Below are 23,618 nucleotides of genomic sequence, written 5' to 3' on the forward strand. Positions count from 1 at the left end.
TCTCCTTTCTGCATGCAGAAAAGTCCAACCAGAGAAGATGAATATGGAGATAGAATAGTGCCAAAAGAAGTGAGGTTGTAAAATGAAAATTATACCTGTAAAATGACCAATTTTAACTAAAAAACACTTGTATTTCCAAATTTTGCGTTGTGTAATAAACATGAAAAAACACGATGTAAAAAATAAATTCTACAAGTGTTTTTTTTCCAATTACAAGTGATTTTTTTTGTTCTACAGGTTTTTTTTTCTTCACTACGGGTTAAAAATGAGCAATTACAAGTGCACAAGTTTTGTCACATTCTTGTCGAGTTTTATGAGCCAAAAAAGATACTCGTAACCTAGTTTTAAAATAAAAACATACCTGTAAAATGACTAATTTTAACTTGTAAAACAAAAAAACAACAACTTGTATTTCCAAAATTTGCGTTGTGAAATAAACATGAAAAAAACACAATGTAAAAAATAAATTCTACAAGTGGTTTTTTTTCCAATTACAAGTGATTTTTTTGTTCTACAGGTGTTTTTTCATCACTACGGGTTAAAAATTACCAATTTCAAGTGCACAAGTTTTGTCACATTCTTGTCGAGTTTTATGGGCCAAAAAAGATACTCGTAACCTAGTCTTAAAATAAAAAAATACCTGTAAATTTGACAAATTTTAACTTGTATAACAAAAAAAAAACTTGTATTTCCAAATTTCCAAAAAAACACTTGTAGAATTTATTTTTTACATCGTGTTTTTTTCATGTTTATTACACAACGCAAAATTTGGAAATACAAGTGTTTTGCAGTTAAAATTGGTCATTTTACAGGTATAATTTTCATTTTACAACCTCACTTCTTTTGGCACTATTCTATCTCCATAGACTTCAATTTACCTCAATAAATTCCAAAAACAATCTTACCTTGGAGGAGAACAATCGCCAGAAAGAGAACGATACAGCCTTTGAATAAATGCATGGTGGCGAGTCTCACGCGGGGGGGGGGTCGTCGAGTCACAGGGGAAAAAAGTTGGGTTCACACCACGAGTTTGTAATGTTGGTGAAAATGTAGTTTGGGGTTCTTAAATGATCCTGGAAAGCGCTGAAAGCAGTTGAGGTGAGTTTCAGCGGGTATAACTGCTGTGGCCAGTTGAGATTGAACAGGTAATGTAGCGAGAGGGAGCAGGGGAAGCGTTACCATGCCGACACATTCCAGTTGCTTTCTTTCAGTATTTAGCAATTGTGTCCTTTTAACATAAAGCACACGTCGAGCCAACATAAGGCACCCATGTTAGATAAACTTGTATTTTTTGGACATGCTCACTAAGTGTATCATGGACTAAATTGACAAACGTTCATCCAACATAATTCAACAGAGATGCAACAACAAATATGGTATGACTGAATTTAAATATAGCGAACTTCAAATGACTTTTTTTCTTGATGGTAACCAGTAGAGATGATGCCGATCGATCGGGTCCAATCACGTCATTTTTAAAGTATCGGAATCGGCAAAAAAATATCGGACATGCCTTTTTTTAATGTATTTATATTTTTTAATTAAATCGTTTTCCAATTGTATTTAACGTTACAGACATAATATGTTACACTCATCCACAGGCTTTAGTTTAGGCTTTAGGTAGGGTTAAAATGTAGCACGTTCAAATATTTAACGCAATTAATGCATGCGCTGCACGACCCACTCACGCGTTGTCGCGCTCCATCTGTAATGGCGCCGTTTTATCTACATAGAGAGCTAAAAGGCAGCGTAAAATGAGTAGAGTGAATTTTGGCTGCCTTTGGAGCCTTTTTTTAATTGGCAAAAGCCTTACAATCCCTCTCCCTACAATTAGAAATATCGTGGGAAGCTATGTGGGGAAGCAAGGTATTGATTGATCTTTTTTTAAACACCCTATATTATTTCCCAACGCAGAGAAGATATATCAATTGGTAGCACTACGCACAGTCATGGTTGCACTTCCCATCATGCATTTGGGCATGGCTACAGTATCATTTACTGTGAGCTCAACAAATACACTAGATGGCAATATTTAGTCACAATATACAAAGTCACATTTATCCTTTAAAAATGACAAGTCTTTCTATCCGTGGATCCCTCTCACAGAAAGAATGTTAATAATGTAAATGCCATCTTGAGGGTTTACTGTCATAATAAACAAATACAGTACTTATGCACTGTATGTTGAATGTATATATTGGTCCGAGTTTTATTCATTTTTTTCTTAATGCATTGCCAAAATGTATATGATCGGGAAAAATTATCGGGAATGATTGGAATTGAAATGGGAAGCAAAAAAAAGCAATCGGATCGGGAAATATCGGGATCGGCAGATACTCAAACGAAAACGATCGGGATTGGGAGCAAAAAAACATGATCGGAACAACCCTAGTAACGAGTACGCAGTTTAAACTTGACAACCAGTGAGGCAAGAACTTTATTGATTTACAAAATCATTTATATTATAGGCATTCCTTGCACCGCCACATTTCAAAGACCACGGACAAGTCTGTCACTTTTGATCTTGAAACAAAATTCGCATGCGATGGTGGTTGTGGCCCGATTGACGTGAATGTGTAGGCTGCAGCAGGAAGAAAGGCCATCGTGTGGCAGGTGAAGGCAAAAAAACCTGTAAGAGGATAAAAAAAGTGCCTTTGTTTGAAGAACGTCGACTCTTGAAACAAAATCTGCTAGCAATGGCTGCTTACAAGGTGGCCATGTCATTGTTAACTTCAATGCGAAAGCCGTACAGAGGCAATTGGTGGCAATAGCCTTTGATAGAGGAGGAAAAAAAACTGAATTTATGTTAAATTTTGACATTCAAAATCATAGTGATCCTAGGGTAAAACTGCAACTGTAAACAGGCACGCACACGTGCGCCTTCATTAGCTATTGTGCACTTATTTTAGTGCTCTTATTTTACATAAGAAATATTCTTAAATAAGAATTTTTACTAGGGTTGTTCCGATCATGTTTTTTTTGCTCCCGATCCGATCCCAATCGTTTTAGTTTGAGTATCTGCCGATCCCGATATTTCCCGATCCGATTGCTTTTTTTTTGCTCCCGATTCATTTCCAATCATTCCCGATAATTTTTCCCGATCATATATGTTATGTACTTCCTTGATCTAAGTACATGTAAGGCCGAGACTTGAATGGAACAACACTTCTTTATTCAGTGTGCTTCTCAACACACAGTTGTGGTCAAAAGTTTACATACACTTGTGAAGAACATAATTTCATGGCTCTCTTGAGTTTCCAGTTATTTCTACAACTCTGATTTTTCTCTGATAGAGTGATTGGAACAGTTACTTCTTTGTCACAAAAAACATTCATGAAGTTTGGTTCTTTTATGACTTTATTATGGGTGAACAGAAAAAATGCATGATGGGAAGTGGAACCATGACTGTGTGTAGTGCTACCAATTGATATATCTTCTCTGCGTTGGAAAGTAACGTAAGACATTAAGAAAAGATCAATCACTACCTTATTACCTGTCATTGCTTCCCATGATATTTCAAATCGTAGGGAGAGGGATTGTAAGGCTTTAGCCAATTACAAAAAAGGCTCCAAAGGCTGCCAAAATTCACTCTACTCAATTTATGCAGCCTTTTATCTCTCTATATAGGTAAAACGGCGCCATTACAGATTGAGCGCGACAATGCGTGAGTAGGCCGTGTAGTGCATGCATAAATTGCGTTAACGTGATACATTTTTTGAAAAATTTAATTACCGCCGATATCGGGATAAATTTGATAACCCTACCTTAAGCCTAAACTAAAGCCTCTGGATGAGTGTAACATATTATGTCTGTAACGTTAAATACAATTGGATAGCGATTTAATTAAAAATATATATATCTTAAAAAAAGGCACGGCCGATATTTTTTTGCCGATTCCGATACTTGGAAAACGCCGTGATCGGCATCCCGATCGATCGGGACATCTCTAGTGGGAACACCAGTAAAATGATTAAACATTTGCAAACACAGCACGGTATCCGCATCTCCGTGTCCCGTGTTTTCGACTCATTGCGGATACAAAGTGGCTCAAGTAGTGGAGACAGCGGCAGCACAGTGGATACTCCAGGAACATAGTCCCATAACTAACAGCGCACACAACATGCCCTTTGTTTCACATCGACATGTAACATTAAGCAAATGCTATGCCTCGTTGTTTATTTGACAACTTAGATTGCCACGATGATGACAGACAGAGCCGGACTTGTTCCGAGGCTGGTAGCACAAGTTCATTGGCTGTCGCGCCACCCTTTATCGAGGCAGGAAAAAATAGAATGACACATGAGAGGATAGATCAATGTCACCGAGCAGTGACTAGGTTTGTCGTTAAAGGGTGACATCCCTTTTCTACAGTTGATGCCCCTGACTTTCGGTAGATGGAATTTGTTCAGGCTTAGCTGTGCTTCTCAGATGGGACTGTTCTATGCAGAAACGTTGGGTAAACGGAAAAAAAATACCCTGCAGACCACTACATTAGGCCTACTATTAATTCATGGTGGGTCTTTTTCTGCGAGGTTATTTTGTGACTAGGCTACTTAATGTTTTATGGAAAACTACCCCACTTTTCTTTGTGAAACTAGTCCTCGTGTCTGAATTAAAAACAATAATATCAAAGAGAAAATCTAATTGTTAATCCTAACCAGATGTTTCACTGTCATTCTCATATTTCCTAGGGAGATGGCAAAGGTACACAACCCTAAATACAACCCCCCAAACACAGAAAGTATAACCAAACTAGAAACGGCAATTTCTGGAGAAATTACTTCTGGTCTTTGCCGTGTGGAGATACAGATCTTACCCCCGCCCAGGGCTATCAATAGAATGGACAAACATGCCCGTTAATGGCATTAAACAAAGTAAATGCCATTAGAAATGAATGGGAAATTTGGACGTCTATGGCCGTCAATGGCGGCACCCTTCAAAAGCGTCAATGGAATCGGGGAAGTTTGGGGGACACGTCCTATTGATATCTGGTAATTTCCTGTTGATTTGGGGAATTGTCCCATTGAAAATGAATGAGAAACATTTTGGACGTCCATGGCCGTCAATGGCATTGCTACAAAGGCGTTGATAGAATTCAAGTCCATTAGCATCAATAGATTTGACATACATGGCAACAGTGCAATGTAGATTCTATTGGAAATCCCATTGAAACTGAAGGGGACATTTCCCGTTAAAAATGAATGGGAATGTTTTTGGCAAATTCCCGGGGAACCGTAGATTTTTTCCAAATTCTGTATACAATCTTTATGCCCCTCACCGTTCCGGAATTTTTGATGTCCAAATTATGTGATTTGGTCAAAAATTGTAGGTCAAGTAGCGTTTTGACATTTTTTTTAAAAATCGGCGTTTACGTGAAAATGGAACATTTTTCGGGGCCGTTTGACAAAAAGCCACAGTCACACGAAAATTCCGGAAGTGTCGATACCAGAACGGTGCCGATCGGTGCAGCGGTATAGGCTGTGCGGCGCGCCGAAAAAACGCGGAGAATAAGTTGATTAATAAAGTAATAATAACTAGAAACTGCAATTTCTGGAGAAATTAAACCTGGTCTTTCCTGTGTGGCTATACAGATCGTAGCCCCGCCCAAGGCTATCAATGGAATGGACAAACATGCCTATCAATGGCATTAGACAAATTAAATGCCATTAGAAATGAATGGGAAATTTGGACGTCCATGGCCGTCAACGGCAGCACCCTTCATAAGCGTCAATGGCATCGTGGAAGTTTGGGGGACACGTCCCATTGATATCTGGTCATTTCCTGTTGATTTGAGGATATTGTTTTTTTTTTGCCATTGAAAATGAATGGGAAAAATTTGAACGTCCACGGCCGTCAATGGCATCGTCTTACATAGGCGTCAATGGAATCCACGTATATCGGCATCAATAGAATGGACAAACAAACGCGTCAATGGTTCTAAACAAAGTAAATGCCATTAGAAATGAATGGGAAATTTGGACGTCCATGGGCATCAATGGCGGAACCCTTCATAAGGGTCAATGGAATTGGGGAAGTTTGGAGGACACGTCCTATCAATATCTGGTCATTTTCTGTTGATTTGGAGGAAAAAAAAAAAAAAATCCCATTGAAAATGAATGGGGAAAAATTTTAACGTCCATGGACGTCAGTGGTATCAACTTACATAGGCGTCAATGGAATCCAAGTACATTGGAATCAATAGAATGAAAAAACATGCTCAAATGCCATGAGAAATGAATGGGAAATTTGGACGTCCATGGCCGTCAATGGCAGCACCATCCATAAGCGTCAATGGAGGCGGGGAAGTTTGGGGGACACATCCCATTGATATCTGGTCATTTTCTGTTGAATTGGGGACATTGATTTTTTTTGCCATTGAAAATGAATGGGGAAAAAATTGGACGTCCATGGCTGTCAATGGCCTCCAAGTACATTGGCATCAATAGAATGGACAAACATGCCAGTCAATGGCAATAAACAAAATAAATGCCATGAGAAATGAATGGGAAATTTGGACGTCCATGGCCGTCAATGGCAGCACCATCCATAAGCGTCAATGGAGGCAGGGAAGTTTGGGGGACACGTCCCATTGATATCTGGTCATTTTCTGTTAATTTGGGGGGTATTGGATATTTTGCCATTGAAAATGAATGGGAAAAATTTGGGACGTCCATGGCTGTCAATGGCCTCCAAGTACATTGGCATCAATAGAATGGACAAACATGCCAGTCAATGGCAATAAACAAAGTAAATGCCATTAGAAATGGGAAATTTGGACATCCAAGGCCGTCAATGGCAGCACCCTCTATAAGTGTCAATGGAAGCGGGGAATTTTGGGGGACATGTCCTATTGATATCTGGTCATTTTCTGTTGATTTGGGGAAATTTTGTTTTTTCCCCATTGAAAATGAATGGGAAAAAATTTGGATGTCCATGGCTGTCATTGGCATCGACTTACATAGGCATCAATACGATGGAGAAACATGCCCGTCAATGGCAATAAACAAAGTAAATGCCATGAGAAATGAATGGGAAATTTGGACGTCCATGGCCGTCATTGGCAGCACCCTCCATAAGCGTCAATGGAATCGGGGACATTTGGGGGACAAGTCCTATTGATATCTGGTCATTTTCTGTTGAATTGGGGAAATTTTGTTTTTTACCCCCATTGAAAATGAATGGGGAAAAAATTGGACATCCATGGCCGTCAATGGGATCGACATCCATACAGTCAATTGAATCCAAGTACATTGGCATCAATAGATTCGACATGCATGGTCGTCAGTGGCATCAATGGCATGTAAATTCGATTGGAAATCCCATTGTAAGTGAATGGGAAATGTTCTCATTAGAAATGAAGGGGACAGTTTTTGGCAAATTTCCGGGGGACCGTAATTTTTTTCAAAATTCTGTATACAAATTTACGCCCCTCACCCTCACGGATTTTTTGATGCCCAAATTGTGTGATTTGGTCAAAAAGTGAAGGACTAGATACATTTTGAAACTTTTCTTTGTTTCCCATTAAAAATGAATGGGCACGTTTTTGGCAAATTGCCGGGAAACCGTACATTTTATCAAAAAATGTTTCTCTGTCATTTTTATGCCCCTCGCCATCCTGGAATTTTTGATTTCCATCTTGTGTGTTTTCGTCAAAAATTGACGGACTAGTAACATTTTCAAACTTGTCTTTTTTTCCCATTAAAAATGAATGGGCAAGTTTTTGGCAAATTTCCGGGGAACTGTATATTTTTTTCAAATTGTGTTAATAACTTTTATTCCCCTCACCGTCCTGGAATTTTTGATGCCCAAATTGTGTGATTTGGTGAAAAACTGTAGGATACATTTTGAAACTTTTTTTTTCTCATTAAAAATGAATGGGCAGGTTTTTGTCAAACTTCTGGGGAACCGTAAATTTTGCCTAAATTATGTAATTTGGTAAAAAATTGTAGGATTAGATACATTTTGAAAATTGCTTTTTTTTTTTCCGGAAAATTGATGTTTACGGGCGAACGGAAAATTTTTCGGGGCCGTTTGAAAAAAAGCCTGCGTCACGCAAAAATTCCGGACGTGTGGATACGAGCCATAATACCAGGTAATAAAGTCGCAGAATAACATTATCTGGCTTTGCCAAAAAGGCAAAGACCAGATAACAATGGATTCCTGCTTGGTATGCAGTTGAAAAGGAAATTTTGATTTCTGAGCTAAAACATGTCACAAAGGCTGCCATCACAGCTGATTGATGGACCAGTTTGAGCCAGTATCATTACCTGACAGTAACACTACACTACATCAGGAATGGTCAGGCTCAACAAAAAGTCCTCAGCACCAAAGCAGTGTTTTATTGAACCAAAATAAAGAATGCTGTTTAAGTCGTCACTGGCAACGGGACCAGTGACGTCACGCACTGCGACGTAACAAGAATGGCGACCTATCACTTCAAATAATTTTACAAACTTTATTAAAAAAAAAACATTAAGAAGGGTTTTAATATCAAATTATTATAACTAGGGTTTGGCATCGTTTCAAATTGAACGATTCCAATTAAGATTCCGGTTCCGAACGATTCTGGATTCCGATTCTTTAAAAAAATATGTATATTTTAATTTTATTTTTAAATTGCACAGTTGTGTTTGTGTCTTGATTTTTAAAAAAAAAATATATGAACTTCTCACAGGGCTATTTTTAACTTGTGTATCAATATGGCTACGTTCATACTACAGGTCTTAATGCACGAATCCGATTTTTTGTCATATCCGTTTTTTTGGCGTGTCCGTTCAGACTGCCTTTATCCATTGAGACCGTTCAAGTATTACGCATGCGCACTAATTCACAGTCCGACACGCGCTAAGCAAGAAGACCCGCATGCGCAGAAGCATCAAAACAAATGACAGACGTCATCCGTCATTCCAGGGATATTATATTTTGCTTTTCAAAAGGTGGACACAAATAACAGACATAAATAATCCCCGTTTAGGCTTATATTCAAAGTTTATATGGATCGATAGCATGCACGCACTGTCCGTGCACGTCACACACACATACGGGCAGTTTGTCCCGACTCTCGGCCGTGGAGGCAATGTTGAAATATTGCTCACTTGGAACAGAGAGAAAACTGAGCATTCTCAGGCTTATCCTCAACCCATTTTTATTTTTTATGACTGTTGTCAAGCTCAGCCCTTCCCCAGAAGCCCTGTTCACTTCAAGCTAGGCGCTAATAACGCACAGGTGCATCGCTACGGTAACGACTCTCTCGCTATTTGATGACGTAATTGCTGCATGAAATCCGATTTGCGGGACTGGACAGTACAGACCGCCGCGACAGTCTGGAAAAATGTGGCCCAGATCGGATTTAGACCACATATGAAAGTGACCCAGATCGGATTTGAAATGGTCCCGTTCTATGCGACTTGTCACGTTCAGACCGTCAAGTTAATGCCTCACTCGAGTCGGAAAAACACGAACAAATCGGATTCGTGCATTAAGACCTGTAGTATGAACGTAGCCTATTAGTCTTTAAACTTGAATGTGATGAAGTTTCTTTCCACAAGAGTGCACTTTCACAACAATGTTTATTTTTCTAAAGCTCACGGACAACACATTATATACAACACAAATTCTACATTATACTGTAGGTAACTTGGTGCAGAGTAGCGGGTACAGAAAAAAAAATCAGAAACAGTTCTTGTTCAGGAAAATTAGCATATCGGCCTTCTCAGGCAGTAACCGTGAGCGTTCCGGACAAATAGTGTCTCCTGCAGTGGAGAACACACGTTCACTAGGTGTTGACGAACCCATAATCCATAAATACGAGAAGGCAAGATTTGACAGTAAAGGAAATGTCTGTCTTTCGTTCCACCATCATGCAGCAGGGTCCTGAGACAAAACAGCTAGTGGCATTTCCTGGTACATATTTAGCTCAATGTCCGCCCGTTTTTTGATGGACATAGAGCTCTGTTGTAAAAGTTTGCTCTCTGCCTCTTCCTCCGCGAAAAGCTCCTCCAGTGGGGTCTTTCTGGGTATTTTGCACGCAGGTGGTTGCTAAACAAAAAAACAAGATGCATTAGTATTTTCAGTAAAAGGGGAAATCATCCAAAGGCGGCATCATTATTAAGAATTAGGATTGACTGCCTTTATAATTTCAGAAAGAATACACTTACACTTTCCTCCTCCTTTTCCACTTCATCATTGTCAGGCTTTGCCTCCTTGGCAACGTCATCTGCACAATCTTCTGCTGTTGACTACAAAGAACATAATTAGATCTTTAATAGCTTAAAAGAGCAGTTGTGCATAATGACATTGTACCTGCTCATCCATCAGCTTCAACTTTCTTCAGCCCAGACAACGTCATCCACCTTATGCTTGAATCTTGGATCCAATGCAGTGGCCACTTGCAGAAATGTCCTGATGTCATTGTCCTGCAAAACACATATAGGTATACTTCAAATGTATGGTCAAGCCACTATTCCATTTCTTTCCAGCTGCCTGTCTTAGTCACGTACCTGGTAGCGCTTGGCCAGGTTTGCCCACACCTGTTTTTTAAAGAGCATATGACACCAAAAAAAAAGTCTTAAATGGCATTATTATGTGAATTAGAATCATATTTTGAGACGATTCGACTATATACAACAATTTAGCAAAGCGCAGATGACGAGAAATTAGTCTTTTAATCTGCCGGTTAGCCACGCCTACCATTATAGGGCTTTAGCGTCGCCAACAGGTGGATGACGTCAGCGGTAGACTGGGCTCATTGGTTTTACTATTCAGCCCATTGAGGGGGAATTGTTCAGAACGAGGAAAACGAGACGAAGAGAGCCGCAAAATGTCATTGTTTCTGCCATGTTTTAAGCGGTAATGCTTAAGCAAGTAGCCGCTCTTTCCAGCAGAAAATGTGCAGTACTTACAAGTCCACTGCATTAGAGAATACTGCTCTGGTTGACCTGAAAAGACATAATAATTTCAGCATTGAGAACTTGTTAGAAAAAAAAGTTACATTTTTTCTTAACAGTTACAAATTAAAATGTACCATTATTTTTAATCACAAATTAAAATCTGCAATGAATTATTTTAATATTCACAAACTGTGTAATAATGAGTTATTTTTAAATTAATGTAATTGATTATTTTTTTAACATTCAAATTGAGATGTACAATTAATTTCTTAATCCATCTGTAAAAACATTAATGCATGTTTGTTATCCCAACCCAACAAATACAAATATTAAATAATTCATTGATCAGTGTATGAGACATACCTGTAATTGCAGAGACTGAGGTATGTGTGGACTTCTGACCATTTGCTTCAGCCTGATTGGGGGACGGTGAAAAAGAACACAAAATTAAGGCAACAATTTCAAAATATAGGCACATAAATGACCAACCTTCAACACACCAGGTTGTTATAGCATCGACTGTGATCTCTGCACTCTGAAATGTGATCTAGTCCTCCGATTTTTGCGATTAATGCATTTTAAAACAATTTCAAATGATCTCAGTGCAGTTTGATCAAACATGGAGGGGGAGCACTGCACATGAAGAAAAGCAAATGGAAGTGCAGATGACAAACACTCTAAAGCAGGGGTCCCCAAACTTTTTCCTGTGAGGGCCACATGACTTTCCCTTCTCTGATGAGGGGCCGGGCCAGTTTGTAACAGAAACAGTGTGACGATTGCAGCAGTGCCTAAATGTAAAAATGTATTGTTTTTCAGAAAGCCGCAATTAAATTACCCTTTCTGGATTCTTCACGCAACAAAATAAAATAAAAATAATAACATAATATAATATGATATAATATATATTAATGAATAATAATAACACTATTAATTAAATAGATAATAACCAAATAACCCTGTTTGGGTTCTTCACAGAAAAAAAGCCAGGAAATAGATAACACTATTTGGGGGGGGGGGGGGGGGGGGGGGGTTCAGGAGGCCGGACCAAATGTGGAGGCGGGCCGGATACGGCCCGCGGGCCGTAGTTTGGGGACCACTGCTCTAACGCAAGAACCGATTACGTTGGCGTACATAAAGTCTGAGTGTGCATTTAGCGCTTACCTGAGCCGAAATAGACAGGCTGAAGCTGACTTAATTCTAGCACTAACTCTGTAAATAAATCACTTTATAAGTAGCCGTTTAGCTCCACAACGTGGAAATTGAGAGGCGTCTGGCAGCAGCCCGCCTCTCTGTCCCCTGCGCCGCTCGTCTCAGTGCCGAACCCGCAGACAGGAAATGACGCAATATCGCAGCTCTCAGGCACCTCAGACCGGAAATGTCGTCACCCTTGCGACGAAAACAAGTTAAGTCATTTCAACGCTCGCGAAGAAAACACGGTAAGTGCCCGCACTGAAAAAAAGTTTTAAAAGCGCACTAATGCATTTTCAAAAATGTTAAATAAACTAAATAACACTTGCAAAGGAAACATTAAGTGTTTATCCAGAAGATAAATTGAAAAAACTGTACTATTATAGGCGGCACGGTGGCTGAGTGGTTAGCACGTCTGCCTCACAGTTCTGAGATCAAGGGTTCAATCCCGGGCTTCGGCCTTCCTGTGTGGAGTTTGCATGTTCTCCCCGTGCCTGCGTGGGTTTCCTCCGGGAACTCCGGTTTCCTCCCACATCCCAAAAACATGCATGGTAGGCTGATTGAACACTCTAAATTGTCCATAGGTGTGAGTGTGTGCGTGAATGGTTGTGTGTCTCCTTGTGCCCTGCGATTGGCTGGCAACCAATTCAGGGTGTCCCCTGCCTACTGCCCGAAGTTAGCTGGGATAGGCTCCAGCACCTCCGCGACCCTCGTGAGGAATAAGCGGCATGGAAAATGAATGAATGTACTATTATACAACTTTGTTCGAGTTTTATTATTGTGTACGTACTGATACATTAACTCATTTGCTCCCGGAACCGTATAAATACGTTTTATTTTTAAATGCTCAACTGTCCCGCAACCGTATTTATACGTCTTTTGCGTTTTTTTTTTTATAAGAAGCATATATACCTTCCGCTGTATCTGAGAAACAAAGAAAAACGCTCCAAACCAATTTTAAAGCAATAAAACTGGCCACTGGAGGGCAGTAACGCATTTTGGAAGACTAGACAAGCCGATTCAACAGCAGTGAACGGCCGGCCAGCATTGTCAAAGCGCTGGCGGATTGAGCCCAGGCGGCGCTCCGTCCGGACAAAACAACGAGAGGACGCCTGGGACACCAGGCACTGGACGATCGTGCAAAACGAGTGAAACCCCCCCCGTGGAGCGGCTCGCCTAGCAGACCCCGCAGAAATGCAAAAATAATCCATTTTTGTGAGACAGACAACGATGAGGGAAAAGTTTACACAGCTGACGTGGCGACAACGGCGTCATCTCGGCGACAAACCGTCATCTCTCAGTCGTTGTGTGTGAATAAATCGTTACTATTCTATCTAAAGCTCTATTTGTCTGGTTGTTCATAGTATTTTGTAAAAGGAAAACATTATTCAGATGTTTGGGGTGTAACTAATGCAAAAAATAGCTTTGTCAAAGTTATGTTTGAAATGTATGCGTTTACAAAAAGCTCATTTTCTCCGTTTTTTCATCAGAAATTGGAAAATTGCTCAAACTAAGCTATTTTCTAATGCTGATTTCTAAAGAATGGAAAAAGATACGAACTTACTTTTTTTTCTGCTGAAAGAAGAGAGTCCAATCTTTCTTTTGGTGGGTTCAAAGTTTATATAGCAATAGAACAGAATTTTCTGTGGGCCTTGCAAAATCAGTCAAAATCCAGAAAAAACGGCCGGGAGCGAACGGCCTTGCTCTGGTGAAAATGGCTGGGAGTGAAAGAGTTAAGCAGCGAATTTGCGAATGCTGCTTATGTTTTTGTTTTCTTTTTCTTTCTTTTTTTTTTTTTTTTTTTTTTTTTTTTTTACATTTTATTGACAATGAACAGTCTCCCTTGTGTAGTTTTCATTGTATTGCTGTCTTATTTTTCATTATGTACTTTTCTGCTATTCCCAGCTTGCGGTTTTTATTGTTTTATGGTGTTGTTTTGGCGTCATTTGTTTTGTCTGGTCTCGTCTTTCGTATGTTTACATATGAAGAAAATCTTCTTTTTTTTTTTTAATTAAAAAATGAAATTAAAAATAAAAAACTGAAAAAAGCTAGAAAAGCTTTTTCTGTGAATCTGTGTCATTTTATTATTATTATTTTTGCATTCTGTAGATGCATCTTTCAATTCTTGCAAGAGGTGAACAAATAGCAGCTGACCGGTGTAAAAGCTGCTGTTCACTCTACCACTGCCCGCTGTGTCCTTCATTAAAGGCAACTAAATTCAGCAAGTTTAAGAAACACTTGGAAGTACACATCCAAAATTCCATTTCGTTTGAAGGTGAGTTTGTATGTTGTTTTTAAGCCTCCTGGCGTGTACGTTGCATGGTTCACCTACATAACCATTTTACCCATTTGATTTATTCTCAGATAAAACGATATGCAGATGCAATCTGGAATGCAGGAACTCAGGACATTTCCATTGCCCTTTCTGTCCGAAGACTGTACTAAAAAAAAGTGACATGGCCAAACACTTGGTGGCTTGTCAAAAGAGAAGTCTGAATACATCTGCCTTGGCTCCTGGGACCACGATGAATCCACTCCCATCTACCCTAGTTGCACTGACATCCTCACCCCTAAAGACAGTATCCCCCTTTCCAGTCATCAGCGAGAGCCCTTCCCATATGGATGACCACACATACTGTGCCATGTCAACAGTTGCCCTGGAGGATAAGCATATGCTGCTGGATAATAAGAAAGTCAAATGTCCCCACTGCAGTCTTGTGTGCTTCAAGAATAACATTCCAAAACACATCCAAAGAAAACACAAAAAAGAATCGAAGGATATTACAGTCCAGGATCATTTGAATAGTGCCTGTGTGGACCCAGACAACGCAATTTTTGCTGTGCAAAAGTCGAAGCATGGTTTCTCTGTACCGGTTCATGTACAAAATAAGACCTTCGGACATCAACACAAAGTGGAGTGTGAGTTGGAAGAGTGCAGACAATATCACTTCTTGGCAGTAAGAAGTGGTCTACCATTTAAACACTGTGAGCACATCCGCTCGTTACAGTACTGTACTCAGACAGTGAAGGAAGAAAGACTTTTGGCAAATGTTTTGGAGGAAATGGTGGCACTTCAATTTTTTGGGGCGGCAAAAAAAGCCTCATGCCTTAAAAGACAACATGTTGCACAGATGAGTCACATACCTCTCTGTGCACAAGTCGATTTTAAGCTGACAACAAAGCATTTGTGCTTCTCCATATATGAGCCAGTTCTGAGTCATTACACCCGTCTTGGAAGGTTAATTGTTACATACAATGCTTCTGAGAATACATGGCATTGCCCTTGTGCCAAACCAAGGCGTTCGTGTTTACACAAAAATATCAGCAAATGGCATTTATTCCAAACAAATCGTGACCTGTTTATAACCCAGCCTCCTAGTCCAACCACACTCCATCAGAAGCATGACAGTACTTATCCACCGTTGAGTGAAAACTTAAGGCAGTTGTCGAATTACATTTACACTCACAAAAAGCTTCCAGATGACCTACCTGGTGAGCTTTTGCAGCCAAAGGCCACTACTGACTACATGGCAGAATTGCATCCAGCAGACAATTTGCACTGTCTGGCCAGACACTGTTCAGCTACATAAATCCACAAGAATTACTGGAAAAGCTAAGATAGTCACCATGAATGGTGTGATTGGAAGTAAGTTATTATTTCATTTTAAAAAAAAGTATTTTGGATAGACTCCTCCATTTAATTAAAAAAAATTTTTTTTTTTCTGTACTAGATGTTTCGACCTATTTCAGGAGATGTCCACAGTGCCAAATGGTTTAGAGGTATCAAGAATGGAAGGATGGTCTACACAATTTTAATGATCATCTGGTACTGAGCCTTGAACTTTGTGTGTACCTAAGACACAACCTGCAGGTATTCAATTTTTTTTTTTTTTTTTTTGCATTAGGGGGGAAAGACTTTGTTTTTGCAATGTATTAATATTTTTTTCCCCCTGTAGAACCATGTATCAATATCAAAGGTGATACATTCACTGGAAAGTCTTAGGAAAGAAAAATTTCCTGCCCCAGACACCATCTGCCATGCTTACTACCACTTTGAGGCACTGACAAACCACGATTATTCTTTTTCGTGTGTCTGCTGTGGATACTACCCACCAGTAGTGGTAATGGACCTCCACAAAAAGGGAGTTTTTAATTTACCCGGTAAGCATTGATTGCGTATTTTTAAGTGGAGATGCATGTCAACAACAGTATATAGTAAACAGTCTGTGTATTTCTTTAAATAAGTGAGTGACATCAAGGAAGCTTCTGAAGACTTTACTGGTGAAGTTGACATTGAACATTTCTGGGATAATGTTCAACTGGAGATGATTTCTTACGGATTTACCCCAAGTATTTGGATTTCTTTTTATTCATATTTCACATGACCCCGTTTAGTAAACTCATTCTTTCATTCTAATAAACTCTAAATCCTTTATTTGGTTTGTTTTCAGCTCATGCAAAAAACCCCTTTGGTGTTAAACCAAATTTTGAGTATTGGGCCCCATGGATTGGAAAGAATACGCGAAAGTCAGAGGTTGTGCTTAACACGGAGTACGAAAAACTGTCAGCTTCGAAATCCTCAGCTGAAACTGAAGTCAGCATGGTGTCAGAGGATCGTCTTGTTGATGAGCTAATGAAACAGAAGGTAAATTTATATGCATTTTTGTTGAATTTGTGTTTTCTCTTTTTCTGGAGAAAAATGTGAATACAGTGCCTGTGTTGACAAAGGCTGTTGCTGAATTTATTTCTATTTGTGAAAGGTTTCAACTGTGCGCAAACTTTGCAAGGCCTGCAGTCTAGATTGTAGGGGATCACGGATGGATCTTATCATTAGGCTACGAGAAGAAATGAAGACAAGACATTCATATGATAAAATATTCCTAAAGATATGGGGTGCATCTGGTAAGGATTGTACATAAAGACAGTAACACATTGAGCCTAAGTATGCATATGTTCTAATTGTTGTTTTATTTGATCTTTTTTCAAGGTGGATGGTCAGTGATCCTCTGTCCTCATGCTGTGGTTTACAGCCTTAAATTTAACTTGAGGGCAGAGTCTCCGAGGGATTTTACAGACCTCCTTTTATCTTGGAAACATCTTCCAAACGTCTCCGTCTATGATTTTGCACGAGGCTTGACAACGCATGCCAACCTCCGTTTGCCAAACGCCTTACCTTTCAGGCCACACGAAGGCAGACTGGCTGCATCACTTAGTGACAACATCAGTAAAGCACAGCAAAAAAAACTCAAAATCTCTCTACCATGGTTGACAGAAAAGTCCCAAACTCCCCAAAAACATGGACATCCTCTGACTGGCTCCTCAGACCACTATGTGTTATATGACAAATTTCATGAGACCAATACAAAAGATCCACAGGAAATCCTAAGAAGGATCGACCTGGTTCCTGAACTTCAGGGTTCATTGAATAGCCAAGTGGCTGAGCAGCTTTTTGCAAGCATGCAGAAAAACAATTATTTTCTCAACAACATGGCACCGTCGACACATATTTTTTTTAATGAGAAACATTGTTCATCACCGAAATAAGACTACAAATGCCAGACTTTTGGAAAAACAATTACAGAAAGGACTTGACTCCCATCAACTGAGTGATATTACCTTGAATGACTTTGGACAAGCTGTGTTTGGTAAAATCAAATCTTTTTCTGTCTTTTTTTACATCCTTTCTCCTTCTTCCTTTGATTATGTTTTTTTTACCAATATTATTGAAATGAAGTGCTATTGTTTTTAATGTATTTATATTTCATTTTATTTTTTTACAAGCTCCAAGACCTCAATCACATTCAGAAGAACTTAAATCACAACCCCCAAATGATAGTCATCCCCTACACATACAGGGGTGCAACACAGATACCAGTGGAAGTAAGTAGTATAATCAGTACTTTAAATTGTTGACTGTGCTAAACACGTTTTTTGTTTTTTATAGACAATGAACAATGTGGAACCCACTGTGCGGTCATTACAAATTGTGAGAGCATAAGACCATGCAGAGCTTCATGGGCAGTTAAAACTCATCCTGCTCAAGAACGGCTGGTATGTTTTTATGTCTGAGACAAATGTTGTGCTCACTAGAAATTTGGATTGGCTCATAAATGTTTATTTTCTCTTGCTTTCATTAACAATCAATATTGCTGTCAGCTTGCGTACATCTTGGACATTGAGAGGCCAGAAACGGAGTTGATAGTCCAAACAAATAAAGCCTGTCTGACACGTTCTGACTTTTGGACCCTTGGATTAAACAGGGAAATGGAATCAACTGTGAGTTGTTGTTTTTTTAAATTTTCTTTAAAGAACATCATGACACCTCTACAATTAAGTGAAAGCTAACTTTTTATGCTTTTTTTTTTTTTCTTTTTTTTTTGCAGATAGGAAATGCATGTTTGGAACTTGTCCAACGAATAGCTCATTCAAAGGTACGAAAAAGTATATTTTTGGAGTCGAAAGGTATCATTTTAACTGTACAGCATGTGTGTATGCATGTATGGGCGCATATAGAGCCTACCCACGTACCACGTGCTCGCTGTATGGTTCCGCCCACTTGTCCGTCATTCTGACTCTGTATTAGCATTGTTTTCAATTGATGGCGGAATTTAAAATGCATTTCATGGAAGACCCAGTGCTTTCTGATGCCGCAAACTCACTGGATCTGTTGCATAAAAGGCGTTATGAGGAAAAGCTTCGTTCTATACAGTCGCCAGATCCATATTTGATGCCCAAATCGATGTTTTTCGACCCACTGTCTTCGCCCTGTCTGCCTGACATCTGCTACGCTGATATTTACAATTATCTTGTCCACACAAAATCAGCCTATTCCCACGAAAATTTGAAAAACTTCAAGAGCTTGGAGGCTTATAAATACTTCGTTGCTGGTTGGGTGAAACAGGTCCTCGTTCGGCAGGAATCTATCTTGTGCTTGGAAAGGTGAGTTACGAAATTTTCAATTCAAAATCTTTTGTTATTGCTAACATCCACTGTCAAGTCTAATGTATTTCATGCCGTTTGTCAATGGAGTTAAGGCTTTTAATGTTTATATGGTTTAGCGATAGCACTCTCACGACATACATACGTGTATGTTGTCGGCGATTAGCCTAGCAATGATCTCAATTGTGGTTATTTGTCAGCCCCGTAGACGAGGCCAGTTTCTTTCACTTGGTACCAGCTAAATATTATTCAAAAAAATAACGATGGTGGAAGAAAGGGAAGTCACAAACATCTTGAATTTGAAACTATGTCGTACTACGTCGTATGTTGTCGGCAATTAGCCTCGCAATGATCTTAATTGTGGTTATTTGTCAGCTCCGTAGACGAGGCCAGTTTCTTTCACTTGGTACCAGCTAAATATTATTCAAAAAATAACGATGGTGGAAGAAAGGGAAGTCACAAACATCTTGAATTTGAAACTATGTCGTACTACGTCGTATGTTGTCGGCAATTAGCCTCGCAATGATCTTAATTGTGGTTATTTGTCAGCCCCGTAGACGAGGCCAGTTTCTTTCACTTGGTACCAGCTAAATATTATTCAAAAAATAACGATGGTGGAAGAAAGGGAAGTCACAAACATCTTGAATTTGAAACTATGTCGTACTACGTCGTATGTTGTCGGCAATTAGCCTCGCAATGATCTTAATTGTGGTTATTTGTCAGCCCCGTAGACGAGGCCAGTTTCTTTCACTTGGTACCAGCTAAATATTATTCAAAAAATAACGATGGTGGAAGAAAGGGAAGTCACAAACATCTTGAATTTGAAACGATGTCGTACTACGTCGTATGTTGTCGGCGATTAGCCTAGCAATGATCTTAATTGTGGTTGTCAGGCCAAAACCCTCTAAATATATATTAAATGCATCTTACCGGATATAAAATGACTACTACATAGTCTGTGGTGATTTTTTTGGTGTCCAGTTTTCACGTCGAATTGCAGCCGTCCATTTCGCTGTCCTCTTTGGATCCCTCGGAATACGGTAAAACTTCAAGTCTCTCCTTCCATCTTCTCTGTTAGTGCAACCAACAGCCACACACGCCTTCACCATTTTGATTATTAATGTTAAGGAGCAGAAAAACACGCCGTAAATAGGAGAAATGTACGTAGCCGTAACAGGTTAACACTATGTTTTGACGGACAAGTGGGCGGAACCATACAGCGAGCACGTGGTACGTGGGTAGGCTCTATAGGTGTGCGCGTATGTTTATATGTATATATCGTATGTCAGTGTGTAATATATGATGTATTTCTCAGGGAAAGAACATATTTGTGGCCGACCTCTATGTTGTCGCGACATGGCGTAAGCCTACAGAATGTGACCCACTCATGCATTTGCCTGTAAGGATGAGTAGTAACAACTGGGGTTTGGTTGATTTTCTAAGTACAGTCAAGTCATAACAAATTAAGTAATCAAAATTCCTATTATTTGTGACAAACTTTGGTATGGGGGGAAAAAAATCCAATATATAAAACAGTATCAGAAGATGAAAGTGCTTTCTCACTCGGCTCTGTCAGTATTTCATTGTGATAGGTTTCCATGGTTTCTTTTAATATTTCCTTCCAATAGATTGACGTCAAAAACAGAGATGCTGTCGTTGTTCCCATTTAGCAACCTGGACACTTCATGTTATCTGTAAGTAAGCATGATTATCTGTAAGCATCACGACTGTTTACATAAATTGACATGGCTAATCCATTTACTTTTGGGAACGGATAGACCATCACTGTCTTCTTGGCCATTTCCCAACAAACTCCTCTTTTTGTTACTTACATTCTGCATCTGCATTTTGACGGCTGTCTTTAAAAATCCTGCTTCCTATTATAGTTTTATTTGTAAGTAGTGTCATGCATGATAATTCTGCTTTCTTAGATTGTGCTTACTTTTATTTGAAACTTGATGTGAAAATGCTGCTTTGTTCTGTTTTGTCTTTTCACACTGTTTTAATGTCCTCCACATGAACTATATAGGTTTTGAAGCCATTACAGAGAGACATAGTCTTTCTAGACTCCAAATGTACATACACAAAATTAGGATTTGGTGATCACGAGATGAGGGAGCTTTTGAGGTCACTGACAAAATTCAATATCCGTTCTTATCTGCATGGCATTTCCATGACATTCCGGAAAAGCTTGGTTTGGTTTTTCTTAGAGGGTATTCCTGTGTTTCAGTCTTTTTCTGGTGTCCCTTCATTTAAAACAGAATTGCATTCCAAATGATTAATACAGTAATGTGAAGCTGAATTTATAAAATGGCACTATAAAAAGCCTGCTGAAATGGAGAATGTTGTGTTTGCATGAGTCATTTGACTGTTTGGTGTGCTGTGTTTGCATGAAAAACGTTTATAATTGTTTAACTACTGTATTTAATATGGAGCTTTATTTTCAAATGCAGAAACCTCTGCCAGTCTATTAATGCAGGGACTTGGACAGAGATAATTGGAACAGATATACAGGTATTTGTAAAAGTTTCCTTATTTATTGTATCAAAACTTCAAGGAGGTGATTTAGCTAAATTCTTTTGTTAGGGTTTCCCGGGACAGCCATATGGGAATGACTGTGGCATCTTCATGTTGATGGTAGGTGAGTTTAATTGCCTAATTTTGTCTTGTGTGATATTTATTCATTTATTCTTTTGTAGTATGCTTTGTACGGTGTTCTGGATGCTCCCTTTGATTTTAACATCGTAAGTGAAGTTCACCGAATCATTACAATTGTGCTACACAATCTCTTTGTGGTTATTCTGTATTAACACGTTTTTAATTTTTGTGAGACTGATATGCCAACTTTGAGGAAGTGGTGGTGCATATTGTTGGTGGAAAATTTTGAACTTGGGTGGTAAGTCTTTGAAACTGTTGAAATGACATTAACACAGCACCTTCTTTGTTGGAAATTTTGGAATACTGTACTTATTTCTGTTATTTCTTTTCACGTATGTGAGCCACGGGAAAGTGTTTGCCCATTGGACAAATGAGGCAAAAGCCCTCCTGCAGGGTGAAGTGCCACCAGTCTTCCGGTTGAAGAAAAGGAAATATGATACCATCGCTGAGGGGGTACAAGACAAAGAGATGTGGACCAGAGAAACGATCTAATATATCTTCAATTAGACAATGAAAAAATAAAAGCATAGCACGTTACAACAATGTTGTCATTTCTGATGACGAATGAATGTTTGAAATAAACCACCATTACTTGGTGCAGTCGAAGTTGTTGCACACTCATTAATGGTTTTAAATGGCAAAAGGTAAAATACGAAAATATAAGATTTTTTTATTTTTTTTTTGCCAGATGAAATTGTTGTTATTAAGCTACAGCATATAAATGTGTCCCCTTTTTAAAATGCAAATATTTTAAATATAACATCAATTCCTAATATTTCTTCACTTTCGAAGTAAATTTGACAATAGACTAACTACAGCACACACTGTGCGGGATCACCCTCTCGGATCAGGGGCGATTTTTCAGTACAAATAAACCATGATTGCATTGAAGTGCATTTTAATTTTGATGTGCCTGGGTGCTTGACAGTGATTGCGCACGCCGAAAGAGTTAATCTCACGTTTTTCACTAAATCAATTGATGGAGTACGTAAATAAAATGTTATTTCAATCATAATTAATGGGTGATGCCGAAACAAACAAAATAAAGACGTGTGAAAAGTAAAGTAGTCATTACGTTTAAATGGACACAAGTGGCTGTTCCGATTTTGCGGAGGCCGAGCGCGGCTTTATGATGTCATTTCCGGTCTGAGAGCTGCGATATTGCGCCATTTCCTGTCTGCGGGTTAGGCACTGAGAAGAGCGGCGCAGGGGACTGAGAGAGGCGGGCTGCAGCCCGATCGGGTAATGACACCCACTGTCTTCTTCGGTTCTCACGTGTCCGGCCGAGAAGTGCCGTTTTCGGCTTGGGATCGTCAGGACCACCGCCCTCACCTACGGTTCTCCCTCGGCCGCCGAGAATGCGCTTTTTTCGGGCCGTTTGCCTTTGACTTTTAATATAGTGGGAAATGAGGAAAGACCACTGTTTACTGAGTCTAAAAATGATTATAGCGGAGAAGCCAAATCAGTTAAGACGCCACTTAAAGACATTAGACCTCAATCTCATTGATAAGCCGCTTGATTGTTTTTCAGCGAAAATGTGCCGAATATTGCCAATTGTCACAATCGTCCCGCTTTGTCAGTGTTATATCAGTAAACCAGTGAGCACTGTGGTGAATCAGCGAAAATAAAAACTTTCCTTCTGTCCAAAGACTTTTTTCCCCCCCTTCTATTCAGTTTTGTTTTTTTTTCGGTCAAATTTTTGGCATGTTGTCCTGAAGAGTAAATGTTTCTAATCAATTTGAATTTGTTATTATTTACTGATTTTATTACATTTTATTTTTCAGTATCAAATGGTCAAAAATGTACCTTGAGTGTATTTTTACAGTTTGGATGTGACTTTTTTTTTTTTTTTTCAGGCAAATTGATGCGCGTTAAGTCTTTTCTGTTACAAGCAACACAATGTTAAAAAAGTTATACTTTATTATAAAGTGATCTATGTTACTT

General features: G+C 39.1%; 1 pseudogene; it reads left to right on the top strand.

The window, feature by feature from the left end:
* Nucleotides 1-15,867: 15,867 nt before the first annotated feature.
* On the top strand, nucleotides 15,868-22,192 carry LOC130911277 (uncharacterized; annotated as a pseudogene).
* The last annotated feature ends 1,426 nt before the right edge of the window (nucleotides 22,193-23,618 follow it).

The sequence above is a fragment of the Corythoichthys intestinalis genome, unplaced genomic scaffold (assembly GCF_030265065.1).
Source record: "Corythoichthys intestinalis isolate RoL2023-P3 unplaced genomic scaffold, ASM3026506v1 HiC_scaffold_23, whole genome shotgun sequence".
Lineage (NCBI taxonomy): Eukaryota > Metazoa > Chordata > Actinopteri > Syngnathiformes > Syngnathidae > Corythoichthys > Corythoichthys intestinalis.